The sequence below is a fragment of the Mus pahari genome, chromosome X (assembly GCF_900095145.1).
Source record: "Mus pahari chromosome X, PAHARI_EIJ_v1.1, whole genome shotgun sequence".
Lineage (NCBI taxonomy): Eukaryota > Metazoa > Chordata > Mammalia > Rodentia > Muridae > Mus > Mus pahari.
The window spans coordinates 932352-950500 of NC_034613.1; the positions used below are offsets into that span (position 1 = coordinate 932352).

The following is an 18149-nucleotide window of genomic DNA, read 5'->3' on the forward strand; positions in this document are numbered from 1 at the left end:
CTATGAACATAGTGGAGCATGTTTCCTTATTACCAGTTGGAAGATCTTCTGGGTATATGCCCAGAAGAGGTATTGTTGGGTCCTCCGGTAGTACTATATCCAATTTTCTGAGGAACCGTAAGGCAATGATTCTTACTAGCAACTCCCAGTAGGACACATACCCCTACCAAGCAACAGTGACCATTAGCCAGGCTCCTCATGGGGACAGACGTGACATACCCCAATCTTTGGCATTATCTTCTTATAATGTGCTGGTTTGGATGTTTTTTCTTGTAGGACTCGATTTTCATGAGTTCCAAAAAAAAAAAATGCTATTTATAAAATGAAAACAAATTAAGTTCATCTTTCTTAAAAATAATAAATTAGGTATTTGCTTTGTGTGCTATATGTGCTAGGCATTGTGCTAAAAGCTGAAGATTTCTTACCAGTAGAAAAGACCACAAGGATATATTTACATTTAGCGAAAGTGGTAAAGGATAGACACAGGTAGCATCTGCCTTTATGGCATAAAGCAATTCACACGGTGAATAAGCAATTATCTCCACATACCTCATCTCAAAAAACCAGAATGTGAGAAACAAGAAACCTTGTAGAATTAAATGAAATTCTTCTAGCACTCCATCATTGAGAAATAATTACATCTCGATGCATTTTTCTGTATCTCCCCCACTGAATTATTCTTGTAATCTACACAGCAAGGCTTCAATGAATGTAGGATTTCTTTAAAATTACAGCTGTGTTCATTGCTCCTCATTGTTTTTAGGAGACACATTAATTTTAGCTTAAAGTGTATCTAATTGGCCTGTTTGATATGACTGATATGTATGTGATTGAAACGCAAAAGTGGGTAAGTATTTGCTGTTTAAAGTAATATGAGTATATGACCAGCAAAGAACAATTGTTATGATTGCTTCTGTATCAAATGGCAGGCTCATCTCGTAGTTACTTATTACACTTTGGGATCCAGACTTCACCTGTTTGTCTCCATTTTAATTTTTTTTCCTTGAAGAAAACAAGCTGAACCAGCCCCACTCTCTTCCTACTGTAAGTTCATAAAAGAAACCTTTAACATTTCTGCAACTCTGTTGATCCACTTGTCACTCTCAGCAAACTAAGAATGAGACTGTAAGGAAGCTGGTAAATGAGATGCCTAGATACCAAAACAAAACCTTGGGGTGTGATTACTTATTTTACCAGATGATTTGCTGTGTTTACTGTATTAATAGCTAATTCTCTCAGCATACCTTTTCACAAATAAAAAGTAAATCAATATAATACAGGAAGGTATACTAATTTCAGAAAATACGTCTGTGATGCAAACTGTTTCATGTACAATTAGGCACCACTAACTGGGAAAGAAAGTATACCCTACAGGTGATGATATTATCCACAATTGTAAACAAATAGTAGATCCAATTCATCCAGCATGTAACCGACAATTCAGAATTAATAAACTATATAAGATCCAACCAAGGTTGAATTGGAAGTTTAAAAGGCAGCTGTAATGCATTATTAAGATGAGACTATTCAGCCAGGCAGTGGTGGCACATGCCTTTAATCTTAGCACTCGGGAGGCAGAAGCAGGTGGATTTCTGAGTTCGAGGCCAGCCTGGTCTACAAAGTGAGTACCAGGACAGCCAGGGCTATACAGAGAAACCCTGTCTCGAAAAACCAAAAAAAAAAAAAAAAAAAAAAAAAAAGATGAGACTTTTCTTCAGCTTTGTCTGTAGCACCTAGTAATTTCCATCTTCCAAAGCATTATAACATTTACTATTTACTATTTCAGCCTTTGCTTTAATGAGCCTATAAAAGAGATTATTGGCTCCTAAGGACAAGGATTTTTACCTCATTTTCCCCAAGAACACGACCAGGGACAGAAAGTCCTAATCAATACCTAGAGCTTTGCAGAATACCTCTGAGATTACACAGTGGGCCTGATGATCTTCACAATACCAAGGGCTTCTCCTCCCATTGATGGCTGACTAAGACATCCTCTGCTACATATGCAGCTAGAGACATAGCTCTGGTTTTTGTTTTGTTACTGTGAAGACACCATGACCAAGGCAACTCTTGTAAAGGAAAACATTTCATTGGGACTGACTTATGTTCAGAGCTTTAGTCCATTATCATCATGTCAGGAAGCATAGTGGCATGCAGGCAGACATGGTGCTGGAGAGGGAACTAAAGTTCTACATCTTGATCCATAGGCAACAGGAGAGGTAGGGCTGGGCTTAAGTTTCTGAAATGTCAATACCCATCTCCAGTGACACACTTCCTCCAACAAGGCCACACTTCCTAATAGTGCCAGTCTCTATGTGCCTATGAGGACCACTTTCATTCAAGCCACCACACGGGGGTCTTATATCCAGTGTAGACTACTTTAGCTATTGTAGAATAATATATGATAGAGGACTATTACATGGCTATTTAAGAACACTTAATAATGCCTGAAAATTTTGACTGTGTGTTTTTTATATAAATGCAGTATTACTCTTTCTATCTAAATAAAAGAACAAAGGCTTCTAGTTTCCAAAGTTTCACTGTCTAGTTTTGAAGAATGAACTGAGTTCAGGTGTGAAGGATTTTCTGATAACAAATTCACTTTGATATAAAAGGTTTAGGAAGATAAAATGATGAATTTGTTTGAGTTATGAGGACAATATATATAGCTCCCCCTCCCTGACATAGAGAGAAATATTGGTACTAAATTAAACTGTGACCATCAAAAGTATCTGTAGTAGTGACGTTGTACTTGATTTAAAAGCAAGGTCATGGTGACAGAAAAATGAGACCCTGTGCTATTAAAAAGGCCACTTTGATAGACTTATAGGCTGTATGCTGAAATATTATAGAACATAAATTTGATGAGGCAAGCCCTACTGAAATCATAAAGGTAGCTAACAAACATATATCTTATTAGCTGGCCATCACAGGGCTATTGATTAGTGTAGCACTCTTGAAGAGGAAAGTGAAGCCACAGGAGATGTCTCTGTATGTCTTTAACCTCTTAAAATTAGAACTGAGAGGTTTTGTTTGCATACTGCTTCAGACCATCTTTGAACCACATTCCAACTTTTGAAAGTCCGTATTCTCTGTGATACCTTTCACATTAAAATTTTAACTCAGCCAGAACTACAGAGAGAAACACGTGTCTCAGAAAACCAACAACCAAAAAGTGAGACACAACATTAAAAAAAAATTAATACTTACTTCAGTCTTATTTGAATGTGTGTGTGCCTGATTATGTGCACGCATGCACACACACACACACACACAGACAGACACACACACTCACACATGTGGCTGCATGACTACAGGTGTCCATGGAAGCTGTCAGATGGCTTAGAGCTGGAGTCACAGGTGGTTGTGAGCTGCTTTGACACGGATGCTGGGAACAGAACCCTGATCCTCTAGAAGAGCACCATGTGCTCTTAATCTCTGAGCCCACTCTCCAGTCCTCACATCACAATGCTTCACATACTGATAAAAGAAACCATGTTTAGTTTCAGGTAAAACCTCCTATCTTCAGTATTACAGACCCATAAAATATGTTAGACTGATTTGGGGCATTTTTTAAATGGTTTTAGAGCTTTATTGTAGAAAGACGAGAGAAAGAGAGAAGGTAAAAAGAGGGAGAGAGGCTGGCCACGGCCACGTGGAGAGAGAGGGGAAGGGAGAGAGAGAAGGAGGGCTAGAGATGAGAGTAAGAAAGGTGAGAACTTAAAGAGTTGGGGCATCATTTAAATCAGTTTTAAAAATCATTTTAATAATAAAATAATATTTTTAATGAAATCATAAAGGAAAGTTGATATTCAGATAAAACAAATAATGATTTATATACTTCTCTTATATACTAAAATGAGTCTCTAACTGAATTGCCTTCCCAGTTATTTATTTTTGGTTGCTATAACCATGAATTTCCACACATAATTTATTACTGGATCTTTAGCAAAGAAAGAGAAAAAAAAGAAGAAGTTGGGGTTTAAAATTTAGCTTACTGTATTCAGAGATAGATAATACTCTCATGGTGATATCACCATTTTTAAGAGGCTCTCTCCCTGTAAGGTTTTCATCGTACTGCTTTTCTTATAAGAATCGTGTTACTGGAAGTTGTGTTCCTGAGCAAGGACATCACACCAGGTACACCATTGATATACTACAAATATGTTGTAAAAGCCAGTATAAAGCTATAAGCCTCTGTAATCAGTTAAGGCTGAAAACTTGTTCCAAGTCCTATAAAATGGGCGTAAGTGTAGAATACACATTGATTTTATAAGAGGCCCCAGTGTACTATAAACTGTACATGAAGCATATAAAAGAGCCAATTGTACATAAATTGAATGTACTGTTTATTATTGATTCAGAATTTACACTCTGCCTACATCCAGAAAGAATATGAAATAGCTTACAAAATCAAGTACAATAAAAGAGGGCAATTCAACACAAATAAAAGCAGGGCAAACTAACTCAAAGCCATTTTGTAAGAGATCTAAACTCATACATGCTAAGTATAACATCAATTACAGATTCAATTAAGACAGTTTTTGTTCTGCTGTTTCCATTGGTTTGGGAGTTCAGTTGTCCTCGAGAGTTTCCAGCAAGCAGCCCTGCCCCCTGCCCCGAACCTGTATGTGTGTTTCTTGCCTGCTAGAATAACAACCCCTCAGGTCCTACTTTAAAGAGGAAAGTACTGAGTGTTAACTGGACCACATGTTCTTCTCTTCCGGCTGCCTCTGTATCTCCATAACAAATTCTTCATCCATAAAATGCAGACTAGAGAGGTGACTTTTCAAGTATATCCAACACTTAGGCTCAGGGGTATGAAAAAATACTGTCCAAATACAAATATGTTTTAGTATTTTTTGTGAAATAATTGTATTCATTGTATATCCATTATGAATTCATAAAGCAAAAAATACAAGGTCCAAATTATTGCCACTTATCACCTGGTTTAAGAGACAAGACTAAGTTTTATCATAATAAACATAAAATCCAATAATAAAGGTGACTTCCCTGACATAAAAACAAAAAACAACAAAAAAAAACCAACCCAACCAAACAAACAAAAAAAGAGTTCAGCCTCTTTGAGTTGGTATTTGAGGGAATTAAACTGATGCTTCGTTTTTGTACAATGTGTCTTCCTCTAGCCAGCTGTAGCAACCCCAAGATGAAACAGTGAAAGACTGCTGCCAAGACTGCGGTACTTAGTTGTCCGAAATGGCTGTGGCCTGCGTTCTTCCAATATTCGAGTGTAGCCTACTGTGAAGCATATGAGTACCTTGTAGCCAGGGATTCCAGAGTTTGGACTCTGGAAGAGTAAGGCCTTGGGAGCTCATCCAGTGCTTGTCCTACAAATGGCAGCAGAGCTACCTTAGAACACAATAACGGTTGTGTTAAAAGAAAAGCAGATTTTAATCTTTTATCTTTAAGTGACATATGCTAATTGTATATATTTATGGGATGGTTGGATTTCTACTAGCTATATAGCATATATAACAATCAGATCACAGAAACTGGCATATCTATCACCTCAGGTATTTTACTAGAGAAATTAGACTCAAAACACACACACACACACACACACATAAAAATAGTAACATGCAAATGATGATTTATTGTGCTATCATTTATATGTGTAGGATCATAGTTGCTAGTAGCCACTTTCGATGTTTAGATGTGCAGGTAAGTTTTAATAAATCTAACCCTGAAAAATAGAATTAGTAGTTCACATGCCTTACCAATAGGTGATAGATGGGTAGAGAGGACTGTCTTTGAAAAATTTTTATTCTCCTAATTTATTATGCAAAAGGAGGAATTTCATTAAAATATTTTTATGCATATGTCACTGAATCTTCCTCTTATTTTCCCTTCTCGCATCAACTCCTCCTTTTGCCTTCATGTCATATGATTCATATATGCATAGATCTCTAGATTCTGCATAGAACAAAAATAATATGATCTATTACCTCCCCTCCCCACATTATATTCTCTTGATACTACCTCCCCCCACCCCGATGTCTCTCCCTTTATGAGTCTTTCTCCCCTTTCCTAGTCCACAAGGGTGCTCTCAGAGGGCTGTAGGTTTTTCAAACTTCCTTAGAGGTACCTTATGTACCTGGAGCAGCCCTTTATTCACCATGTTGTCTTGAATTACTAGCTTTTAATTTTAAACATATTTAGTTTTGTAAATACCCCCCCAACACCTTAAATACAAATTTACTAAAATACTCAAGGATAGCCAAACTAAAGAGAGTTTTCCTTTTTTTTTATTTGACTGTACTGGGATGGACCCTAGGATATACAAGGCAAGTAATTTACCACTAAGCCTAGTCACAAAATATAATATATTGTATTTATTTTTATATAAATATATTTAATGTTTATATTCATAATATAATGTTACAAGGAGTAACATTAAGCTATTTATCATTTGGCAATTTGGAAATCTTCATTAATCTTAATATTTAATCAGAATTTAATTTAGTTATGATTTTTTTTGCCTTAACTGAAAAGCTCTTGACTCATTACCAAAGTGTAAAATTTTTCTTATAGCCTGTACTTGAATTTGGACATAGGTGTCCAGGGTTGTTTTTGTTTTTGTTTTTGTTTTTTTCCATGAAGATTAATAACAACTAAGATTTAATGTTCCCTTGGTAGTTCAAATTGTATTGAAATCGCTTTACACTGATAAAAGAAAAGCCTTCATTAGTTACACCAACGCCTGTGGTCAGGTTAGCAGCCTGAACTTGAAAATGGCTTAGTCAAGGAAAAGAATATCAAGAATAGAACCCCTAACAGCCATCTCATAGCCAACCAGGACAAAACATTTCAATGAGGTGGGCAACTCTTACCATTTCCTACCATAGATATATACATTATCACATTATAATTTTGTGTCTGCTGTATGTTGTATCAAGGTGTCATGTTTAAGGTGATATCTTTTGTGTCATAGGTATTATAACTATGTTGTCATCTTAACAGTTGTCTGTTTGATAGCAGTCCAGTGCTCTAACAAAATCAATATATTATGACAGCTTCTGACAAGCGCAAACAAAGTCTCTTTAGGAAAGGGTACATTTTCCTAATGCTACAACATTATGTTGTGAAATCATCATATGCTAACTCTTGACACAGTACAGTAGGTGCAGAGAGTAGTTAGCCAAGATGCTGGCAAGATTTAGTCCGTGTTTGGTTTCATGTGGATGACTGGGAAGGAAGAACAGTGAAAGATGATTCTAGCTTGGAGTTATAAAGTTTTAGAGAACACAAGAGAACCGGACTTAAAAAAAAAAAAAGGTTAAGAGTTAGGTTAGGTCTTGAGTCTGAGATATTGGTGAAGCTGGAGCTCAAAATGGTGATTAGAGAAAAACTAGAACTAAAGGACTCAAGAGCTAAAGGACTCATGTGTATACTTTTCCATGAAAGGTGATCAAGGTGAAAAAGGTCTGCATGCCACTCCCACCTCTGTCAAAAGAAAATGAAGCCAAACCAGTAAAGGGAGGTGAAGTGGGTGGGGAAAATACTTGAATTAGAGGTTGCAGTGTTAAATGGTAGAAAGAAAGGAAGATGATGCAAATTTTAAAAAGATATTTTATTCTTAAAAACTATTACTGTGTTATTATTGGATAATATGCAAGTGAGCTTCTTTCTGGGCTTTCATTACTCAAGTTTTCATTCAAAAGTACAGAAAATTACTGTATGTTGTGGGAAGAAAGCACAATAATTGTCAGGCTACCAATAGTAGGAACATGAAAATCCTTTACTTCTGTTAAAATAGTGAGAATATTTATCTATCAGATATTCAATATAGATATTTATCAAAGATGCAATTTTAGTTTTACATACATAGCAGTCGCCTAATAACTGTTGAATGAGAACAATATTATTTTTTGTCTCTTAAGTATCAGTTGTATAAATAGCACCTTAAAATAAGTGGCTTCAGATGGTGGAGGAAATAAAGAAAAAACAGATGGAATACTCAGGAAATAAACTAACAAAAGGTTAGTTAAATCAACTGTCTAAAGGTTTGAAACCAGCCATTTGGTAGTTAGGGAAAGAAAAACAAAATATGTAAAGTTTGCATTCTCATTTGGAAGATAAAAAGGTACACTGAGATAGGTAAATAACAACTCAGGCCAGTGACTCTGTTGGACATGTGTAGTACAGATAACGGGATTTCAACACATAGTGCTGGAAAAGTTGGATTTCCACACGCAGACGAATCAATCAAACCTAGATAGTCCTCTTTCACCCTGCAGAAACATGAACTCCAAATGTTTCAAAGACCCTAATATGAAGCTTTGAGACTCCTAGAGGAAAAAGTAAGGGAAAAACACTTCAAGAGATATCTCACATTCTCAACGTCCACATTAGATGGTTCTCAAGTGCCTGTACTTCCAAAACCGGGCGATCTGATCCCTTCCTCTGCTCTCCACAGGCACTTGCAACCTGTGGCACACACATGCAAACACACACACACACACACACACACACACACACGCACACACACACCGCCATACACCTTTTCAAAAAGGGACTAGCAATACATAGATAATTCATTCTGGTAGAGATAAGCTCTGTTGAGTTTAGCTCTGCAGAGTAGTGAGAGTGTAGACACATGCTTGGAAATCAAGGAGAAAGCTATTGGCTGCTATCAGGGAGCTTAGAGGAAAAGCAGAGGAATGTGGTCTTACTCTCTACTTGTTTATTACCTAAGGTCCTTAGAGAAGAGAGCAACAGCATAAAAGTACCTGATTAAAAGGACATACAGTGAAAAGAACCCATCAAAGAGAAATAGTACAGGAAGCAGAACATTAGCTAGGTGGTTGCAAAAAAAAAAAAATCCAGGTGAGAGATGGTGGTGACCTGTTTATTGAAAAAAGAGAAAGAGAGAGAGAGAGAGAGAGAGAGAGAGAGAGAGAGAGAGAGAGAGAGAGAAAGGAAGGAAGGAAGGAAGAAAGAAAGAAAGAAAGAAAGAAAGAAAGAAAGAAAGAAAGAAAGAAAGAAAGAAAGAAAGAAAGAAAGAAAATCATTTAAGCCATTTTGCGGGACACTCCCATAAATCCCAGGAGGCTGTGGGAAAAGAATCATCACAAGTTTCAGATGAGCCTGGGCTATATAATGAGATCTTGTCTAAATAAATACATAAATAATGTATCGAACACCTACTCTGTGTGGGACACTATGCAAAGAAATAAAATTTACCCACAGGCAGTGATAGTCCAAGAAAAGAACTAAGGAAAGGTATATAAACTACTACAATCTTAAAAGGAAATTGTAAGTGGCTACAAGAGAAACTCTGAAATTCAAAGGAGGTAGCAATCAATTGAGGTCCAGCATAGGATGGGATAGACTTGGATTAAGAGATAAGTAAAAAAAATTCCCAATTTTCTTACTTTGGAGAAAGGCTAACCAGAATGATGAAATCGGAATAGTGGCAAGAAAACATTGTGGAGACAAAACGTCTTTCAGAGGACACCCATTTGGCTCCTAGCACCCACACAGTGGCTAACAAGCACCCGTAACTACAGGGATAGAAGGTGCAGTACCCTCTGAGACCTCCTTAGACATTGCACACACATAACACAGAGACATACATGTAGGAAAATAATCATACACAGAAAATAAAAAATAAATACACCTTGTTTATTAGCATAGTAGTCAAGTAGTATTGTCTCAAAATTGAGATTTCAGAGACTAATTCTCTCTTTTTAAAAAATTTGTTAGATATTTTCTTTATTTACATTTCCAGTGTTATCTCCTTTCCTCGTTTCCCCTCTGAAAACCCCCTCCCTCTCCCCCTGCTCCCCAACCTACCCACTCCCATTTGTGGTCCTGGCATTCCCCTATACTGGGGCATAGAGCCTTCACAGGACCAAGGGCCTCTCCTCCCATTGATGTCCAACAACCACTGTGCATTTGTGATTTGAGACAAACTTAACTTTATCATTTCATATTTGTAAAGCATATTTCTAATTATAGAAACCCAGGAAGCATTTTAAATGTCTATCTTCAAGGGCTTTTTTCGTCCTTACAAATCCTAGAGAGCACTTTATGTACCTTCAAACTGACTATGACATCAATACCAAGTGGAATTTGTTCATTAAAAACAAGTCAAGAGGACTAAGATGTAGCTTAGTGATGAAGCCTTAGGGTTGAACCACAGCATGGTAAGAAAAAAATAAAAGAATAAACAAGTATATGAAGACATGGGTAGAACAAATACTTCTACTCTTTAATCGGCTAAGGGCTGTGTTTTACTACATATCTGCCACACTGTGGTACTACCACAGCAGCCTGGATCATCTGATAGGATATTGACTGTGCCGTGGGATAGCTCTAAGATTGCTACCATCATTCACTGTGAGGAAAATTTCTGAGGAAGTGAAGAAGGCTTCCTTAGTGGCAGTTTCCTCTTTAAAGTAGGGACCGTGGGAGGGAAAATGTCATAGGCATTTTGAATATTTCTCTGTCCAGCATTTTAATGTGATTGTGTAGAAAACGAGCGTATTAAGATCTCCTCCCACCAGAGTAATAATGCCTCTGTTCCATCAGTAAGTATAAAGGTGTGAAGTGTGAGGTTAAGGTACAAGGATTGCAGCATAGTTAATGGGCACCTTTAGAGTAAGACATGTGTGTGAGTTGAGATCCTAGCCTAGTCATCTGTTAGTTAGGCAACCCAAGGCAAAAACAAAACAAAACTAAGAAACAACATTTTTTTTACCCATAGAGATGAATAATTTCTACCTTGTAAGGCTAGCCTAAGGACCAAATACGATCAAGTTCTTAGGCCAGTTTTCAGAAACAAAGCAGCTGCTATGGTATTTAAGGCATCTAAATTTTGTTTGAAACAAATGCTATATCTGCCCACTACCTCTGTTTCCCTTCCTTCGAAAAGAGGTGTAAACCCCGTGCAAAATAAAGAAAAGGCAAGAACAACAAGGGCATAGTGGCTTCTTGGCAGTGTAGAGTCACATAGCCTATATAGCACTGCTTTATTGTTTTAATGATGCTTTCCAGTACTGGTGACTGAACAGAAACTCTTGCGTATTCTAGGCAGATACTATACCACGGAGTTGTATAGTATCCTTTCAAACCCTTTCTTTTGGTTTTCTCCTGGCTAAAGAGAAGTGTCAAGAAAAAGATTCTTCTTTCAACTCGACAAGGATTTTTAAGAACCTAACATATGCCTTGTGATAAATCTAATGATGAACTTCTTTAATCGTGGAATGAAGAGCGTTGGAAGTCTATTATTAACTTGAAAGCAGCCTTTGAAGAGACTGCTGCAGGAACCTAAGTACTGAGTAGAGTTATTTTTCTCTTGGAGAATACTTAGGTGGATTTATCAAGCAGATAAGAGAAATACTAATGCAGCATCCATATAGAGTTTCCCTGTTATATGGATGAAGGAATGGCATTACATTGCAAGGCTTTTGTCATTCTCTCACTGTGACAACAAGAACAACAAAAGTTGTCCTGGGTTTTTCTGAATCTACTACTAAATAATACTGACATATATTTTTCTAGGATTGCCTTGTAATTTGACCTTACAATATAGCAAACATGGTAGATCCAATATCTGATAAATGCTTTGATATCTAAGGGAAGAAGTGGGGAAGGAGACAAGGTGTCATGCTTATGCAGTGATAATAATACTTGCTACCAGTAAGTTATCTATGTTCCTGAGACTCCTTTCACTAGGTGATGCTCCTGGAACTAATTCTCCATTGGTAAAGGAAGTAAAGAAAGATGTAGCCCATGAATGTTTGCGATGCCATATAGGAAGCTCATGGCAGAGCATATCTCCAATCTTTGGAAATTATTAGACTCAGTAGCTTAAAATTAGCATTTGAGTAGCTGAGGATGTAGCTTAGTTAGTAGAGTGCTTGCTGAGCACATGGAATCCAGAGTATGAGTCACATCACTGCAGAATACTAGGTGTGGTGCTGTGTACCTGTAATCCCAGCAGCACTCTGGAAGTAGAGGCAGGAGGATTCAAACTCAGCTTCAACTATGTACCATGATCAAGGCTAGCCTGGGCTACATGAGACACTGTCAACACAAACCCATTAGGTGACGTTTGAATTCAAGAATTTTTAAATTAAATTTATTTTAAAATGTTCATATATTTGTATTGTAGTTACATAATTTATACTCTCCTCATCTCCCTGTAATCCCTCCCATGCTTCAAATTCATGGTCCCCTTTTAAAAATTATTATTGTTGCATATACACACATTTATAAACGAATTAATAAATACGTAAGTATCCTTCTGAGGTCAGTTAGTGCTGAGAATATACACATGTGTGCATGTGGATAGTCTGTGGTACTTTGGATGGGAGGAATTATCACCCCAAATGACAGAACTTCTAAGTATCTGTTATCTAGAATAGATAGAATAGATGTAATAGATATAATATGTAATATAATTTCAGGTAAATATAAAATAATGTGACTATGGCTTTTCAAACATCCTTAATGTTATTTATCCTCCTAATGTTGCTCCTCTTTGTCTCTCTGTATTTTCCTCCACAACTCAGTCAAAGCCCCTGCCCTATTTTCCTTCTTTCCTCCCACACATCATCCAGGGATATTATGGTAGACAATGCTGCTTTTCAATGGCTCTATTTTCTGAGCCCAGAAGTGAGATGAATGGTTATAAATGACTGTATAGAAACAGAACTGTACGTGAGGAGACTGTGACGTGAACCCAGCTTATGTGTTACCCTACGACAGGATCAAATTCCTGCCACAGATGATAAACAATGGGAAGCTGCCACTTACAGTCCACCAGTGGGACAAGGGCAGCAAAAGGGACAGCAATAGTCAAGTTCTCACCGCCACTCTACCCACCTGAATTAGTGCCATATGGCTACAAAACAATGACTACAACCCAAACAGCTGCTCCATGACGAGATGAGAAGCTTAGAGGATGAACACAGGCTGCTAGGACACAGCATGGCTTTACTGTCCACTTGTAACAAGTGAAAATGTATGTGTCGGCTATTCTAGTCATGAGCTTTCGGAAGCAGGTTGCTATTTTGCATACTTAGCCACATCCAAATCGTTGTCCAAAAAAAAAAAAAAAAAAGAAAGAAAGAAAAAGAAAACGAAAACAGGTGTTCTGAGCAATGGACTAGAGAGGCTTTGGAGGATTTTTGAGGATTGGATTTGGTACTTAGCTCATGAGGAACATAGTCTAACATGAAAAATTATAAGTCTTTCAGGAGCCTATCACAGAAGGCTAGTAAAGATATTTTCTATGATCTAAGAGAGAAAAACTATAAGGCTCAGATCTGGGTCAAAGTTAGCCCTACAGAGGGAACCTTGATATTTCAGGGACGTTTTTTGCCTTTTTTACTCAGTGACCATTGCATTCTTTCTGAGAAGCAGCATAGAGTTTCTGCTCTCTGGGCATAAAGCGGAAAAAGAAACAAATGATCAAAGTCATCAGGGTCTGCTAGTCCCATTACTGCTGCGCTCTGCCGCAGCAGTTTTGGTGGTTTTCACCACGGCGGCCATTCCCTCTACTGTTTGGATATTGCTGAGGCGTTTGAGTATTTGATCACCTTGGAGAGGGCCCTTCCGAGTTTTTAGTTCTGGAGGGAGAAAAGTAGAAGGTGTGGTGAAGGACAGTAGCCTTCAAACTGTTGGTAGCTCTAAGGTTTTCACTTCGTCTATCTCCTCTCTGGCCACCCCCTGGGCTACCGTCCTAAGGGGTATGTGGCTCGTTTTTGTTTTAATGAAACAATGTTGTAATTCTCATTCTGAAACTCAGACTTCCTGCCCAGCACCTTTAGTGTACTGGTGACCTCTATAGAGGACAATGGACACTCTTCTTGACACGTTAATCTGATACTTTTTTTTTTCTCTTTTTTTAGTAGAGTGAATACTGGGGCTGTGTCCCAACTTCCCTTCAAGGAGTCTCTGCAGTTCCTCCAGGGCAGCTAAGACAATTATTCCTAGGGAATCCTGCAGGGGGAGTTCCAGGTCAGGAAGTAGGAGCCTTTAGCTTCACCAACTTTGGTAGCCCTTGGCCTGTGACTCACACACACAGTGCACCAGATCTTCTAAGTTACTACTGTAAAGAGAAGTTAGGTGTTCATCATGAGTTCCTTAGACTTAAGAGGATTTTACAGACTCCCCGGTAGACAAAGTGAATCTATTTGGAAGGTGACTCACGGTTTCTATGCACATTCACATAGATTTACTCCTTCTAGGTGGTGCTCTTCCTACCAACATGACTTAATGTTTCTGTGGAGGAGTTTAACATTGTATTCTTTTTAAAGTCAAATCCTGTGAGGAACATTCTCAGGAGAATTAGTACAGCCATTTGTTTGGAAAGTACATCCCACCTCCACAAGTCTCTAAGCTTGCTGTGCTGGTGGAGAGCGCAATTCAAATCAAAACAGTTTAGGGGTGCTCCCAGAAGATTAAGTAGCCCGATTAAGATCAGCTATTTCGAATCTAGGAAAAAGTATTGGGGCCATCAATTTACAGAATGGAGATGAGGTGAAAGGAAACTTAGTAAACTATTTGGAAGACCCGCTTTCTTAAAAAGGATATCATAATCCCTAATTTATCTTTCCATGTTGAAGAACAACACACAAATAGTCCTTGGATTTGAGCTATCCAGACTACAGACATTATTTATTTTCCATTTAACAAAGGGTCAAAGCTCTATCTTGATCACACTAATAAGTGTCTTATAATATTTACCTGGAAATGGAATAAGTAGATATAGCCTTTTGAGTACTTAAGTTATTTTTAGATCATCATTATGCCACTTGTTTGGAGGAGGGGAAGCACCATTTAAGCCCAGAAGTTTTTCAAAATTGAATATAGAAAATCTGTACCTCTGTCCCATCATTCTTGAGAGAATTTCCCACTGTATATCCAAGCAAGTCATTTGAACTCTCTGTCCCGAATGCAAGTGATTATTGTGAAAATACCAGGAATTAGCAGTTAGGTATTAGTACAGAGCAAGGTGCAGCATCAGAAAGCCAGCTTTGCTGTAGCCCAGGTTGACCCTCAAGAGTTGGCTGATATAACTGGTTAATGCTTGGTAATACAGACTGGAATCTGGTTCTGTGTATAAAAACAGTTAGAATCAGTCTTTCTTGTGAGTTCCAGGTGGACTTGAGATGTTTGTGACTTTACCAGAGTAGATATGTTAAACGTGTGCTTCTCCACTTCTGTAAAGGGAAATCCTGGACTTCCTAGAAAAGAGATTTTCTATTTTTGAAGATTTCTGTTGTGTAACCACATCCACTTCAAAGTGGGAATTCCAAAGACTTATGTAACCTTGTAGTCATGTTTTCTTGTTTAGACTGCATACTGGGCAGGATAATTTGAAGATTTATAACTTTCTGAGCTATTTGGCTTCTCCTCACACCAGGCATGAAAAATTAACAACTTAATTATGTATTTTCATGAATTCCACCATAATGTATAGGATTTAATAATTATGCATAAGCTTAATTAGAACAGCAAGCTCTAGTTCTTCTAATTAGGCCAGCTAGTTCATGTACACACGTGTACATACATGCTCAGAAACACAAGTTATGCATGCATATACACATACAGATACATACACAGAGATAAACACAGAGATACATACGCATATGAACTCAAATAAAAGCTTCAAAAGATGTCAACAAAAGAAATAACACCATGAATATTTCTTCAAAAGCATCATATAAACACCACACAGCATTATGCCATGCAAAAGCATAATCCATAAGAATAAAAATTAATAAAATAGACCATCAAAGTCTAAGGCATTTTTCCTTCCCATGAAAGGCAGTTTAAAAATGAAAACATAAATTAAAAATTAGAAGAAAAATATCTTCAAATTACATATACAACCAAGGACTTGTGCCTAGAGTCTATAAAGAACTCTAAAATCTCAACAACAAAAAAAACAAATTTTCCAATGAGAAAAAGGGCAAAAGATAGACACTTTATCCAATGAGATATATAGATGATAAATAAACACAAAAGAGATGTAGGACATCATGAACATTTAAGATAATGCAAACTAATACTACAGTAAGTACCACTACATAATTATTAGAATATCAAAAATAAACCATAGTGACAATGGTACATGCTGAGAAGTATATAGACAAGCAGTATTTCTCACATATTGCTGGAAGAAATTTAGATTAATACAGCTACTCCGAAAAGTAGTTTGGCAGATTATTGTAAAATTTAAAACTTATTGCGTGACCCAGCAAATACACTACTGGACACATCCTTCAATGATTTAGGTATTTATTTTCATATAGAAATATGTGTGCAAATATCCATAGTGGCTTTAGTCATAGTAGTCAAACACTAGAAACTGCCTGAATGTCCCTCAGTGGCTGAATGGTTAAACAAATTATTGTGTGTCTGCACAATGGAATTATGCTGAACAACATAGCAACTTTAATGAGCCCCAAGTGTTAAAAGCCAATTTTGAGACACTATATACTGAATGGTCTATTTCTGTTACAATAGGGAATTAAGTTCTAGAGATGTTGGTACGTATGGGTTAGGAAGGGAGGGAAGGGGCCAGAAAGAGTAAGCATGGCTATAAGCAGACAGCCTGAGGGAGTCTTGTATTGATAAGTTTCAGTATTTAGATGTGGTAACACTCACCCAAAACTGCACACAGGGTTAAATTCTATAAACATGCACACACACACACACACACACACACACACACCAAATATGTGTATACTCATAACACCACATGGACTCAGAAGGTTGTATTAACCTTTATTTATTAACCTATATTTATTAATTCATGTATAAATGTGTGTATGTGCAACAATAATAATTTTTAAAAGGGGGCCATGAATTTGAGGCATGGGAGAGGTTAGAATGAGATGGGGGAGTATGCACACACTAATGTTCATGTAACTGGTGAAATCTAAATGTTAGTGGACTCTATGGACTCTATCAACTTCAAAGTCCTATTTTTGATATTGCATTGTAATTATACAAGGCATTTTGGGGGACCCTCTGAAGGATGAGTGCTCTAAGGACATTTTAAACACTTTAAATGTTTTTAATCCCAACAGTAATGTTTCTGGACTCTGTGTGCTTTGCTTTTCATTCAGGACACAAGTTATTTGTTTTGTATATAAAAATGAATTCCCATGTTACTCATTTTTGTGTAGTTTTGTGCCTAAGCAGTATTTATATAGTAATATATAAGTGAAAATTAGGAGAGTTCATGACATAATTCTCACTTGCAGGGGTATCAAGGAGATAATATAGGCTATTAGATTTGGTTTGGAGTTCTTTGGGTGTGTGTGTGTGTGTGTGTGTGGAATCATTGATATGCTGTGGGAAATAGACCCTAAAGTGACCTCCAGTGATCCTAACCTCTTCATGTTTATGCCTTTGTATATCCTTTCCCCTTCAGAGTAATCTGAGACTATGCCTGTATTTTCTATTCAACAGATCATAGACTATTACTCCATTGATAATGTTGCTAGTAACTAATCTAGACAGACTCTACCCACTTAATTAGCCTTGTATAAATAAACACCCACGAAATAAGTCAAGTTGGAGATGCCATGTAGCAAGGAACTATGGGTAGGCCGTACAATGCAAGCAGGGCTTCCAGCATGTAATTGAATCCTTGGAGCAGAAGTCACAAGAAACTGAATTCTATCAACTTGAGAAGGCTTGGATGTAAATAGTGTCACAGCCTCATCACCAAGGAGACCTCAGTCATGTCAGGCATTTGATTGACAGTCTGACAAGACCCTGAAGCAGATGACTCACTCAGGCTGGACTTCTACAGAAACTGGGAGATCAGGAATGAGAGTTACTTCTACATTTGGAGTACCATGTTACTGGGAACCTATACATCAGTCCTCTGTAGAGCGGAGTCCTCCCTAGAGTGGAGGCCACAATTGATAAAGACCTACTAGGACTACTTTAATCATTTTGAGAAGGAGGACAGGTCAAAAAGAGCACCTCAACACTTTTTGGTAATCACAACTGTACTGGCTGGTTTTATGTGTTAACTTGACACAGCTGGAGTTATCACCAAGAAAGGAGCTTTAGTTGGGGAAATGCCTCCATGAGATCCAGCTGTGAGGCATTTTCTCAATTAGTGATCAAGGGGGAAGGTCCCCTTGTGGGTGGTG

General features: G+C 37.5%; 1 protein-coding gene across 1 annotated transcript in view; it reads left to right on the forward strand.

The window, feature by feature from the left end:
- Positions 1–18149, forward strand: part of Dgkk (diacylglycerol kinase kappa) — a 126630-nt gene that overhangs the window by 16225 nt on the left and 92256 nt on the right. The gene's annotated exons all lie outside the window — the stretch shown is intronic.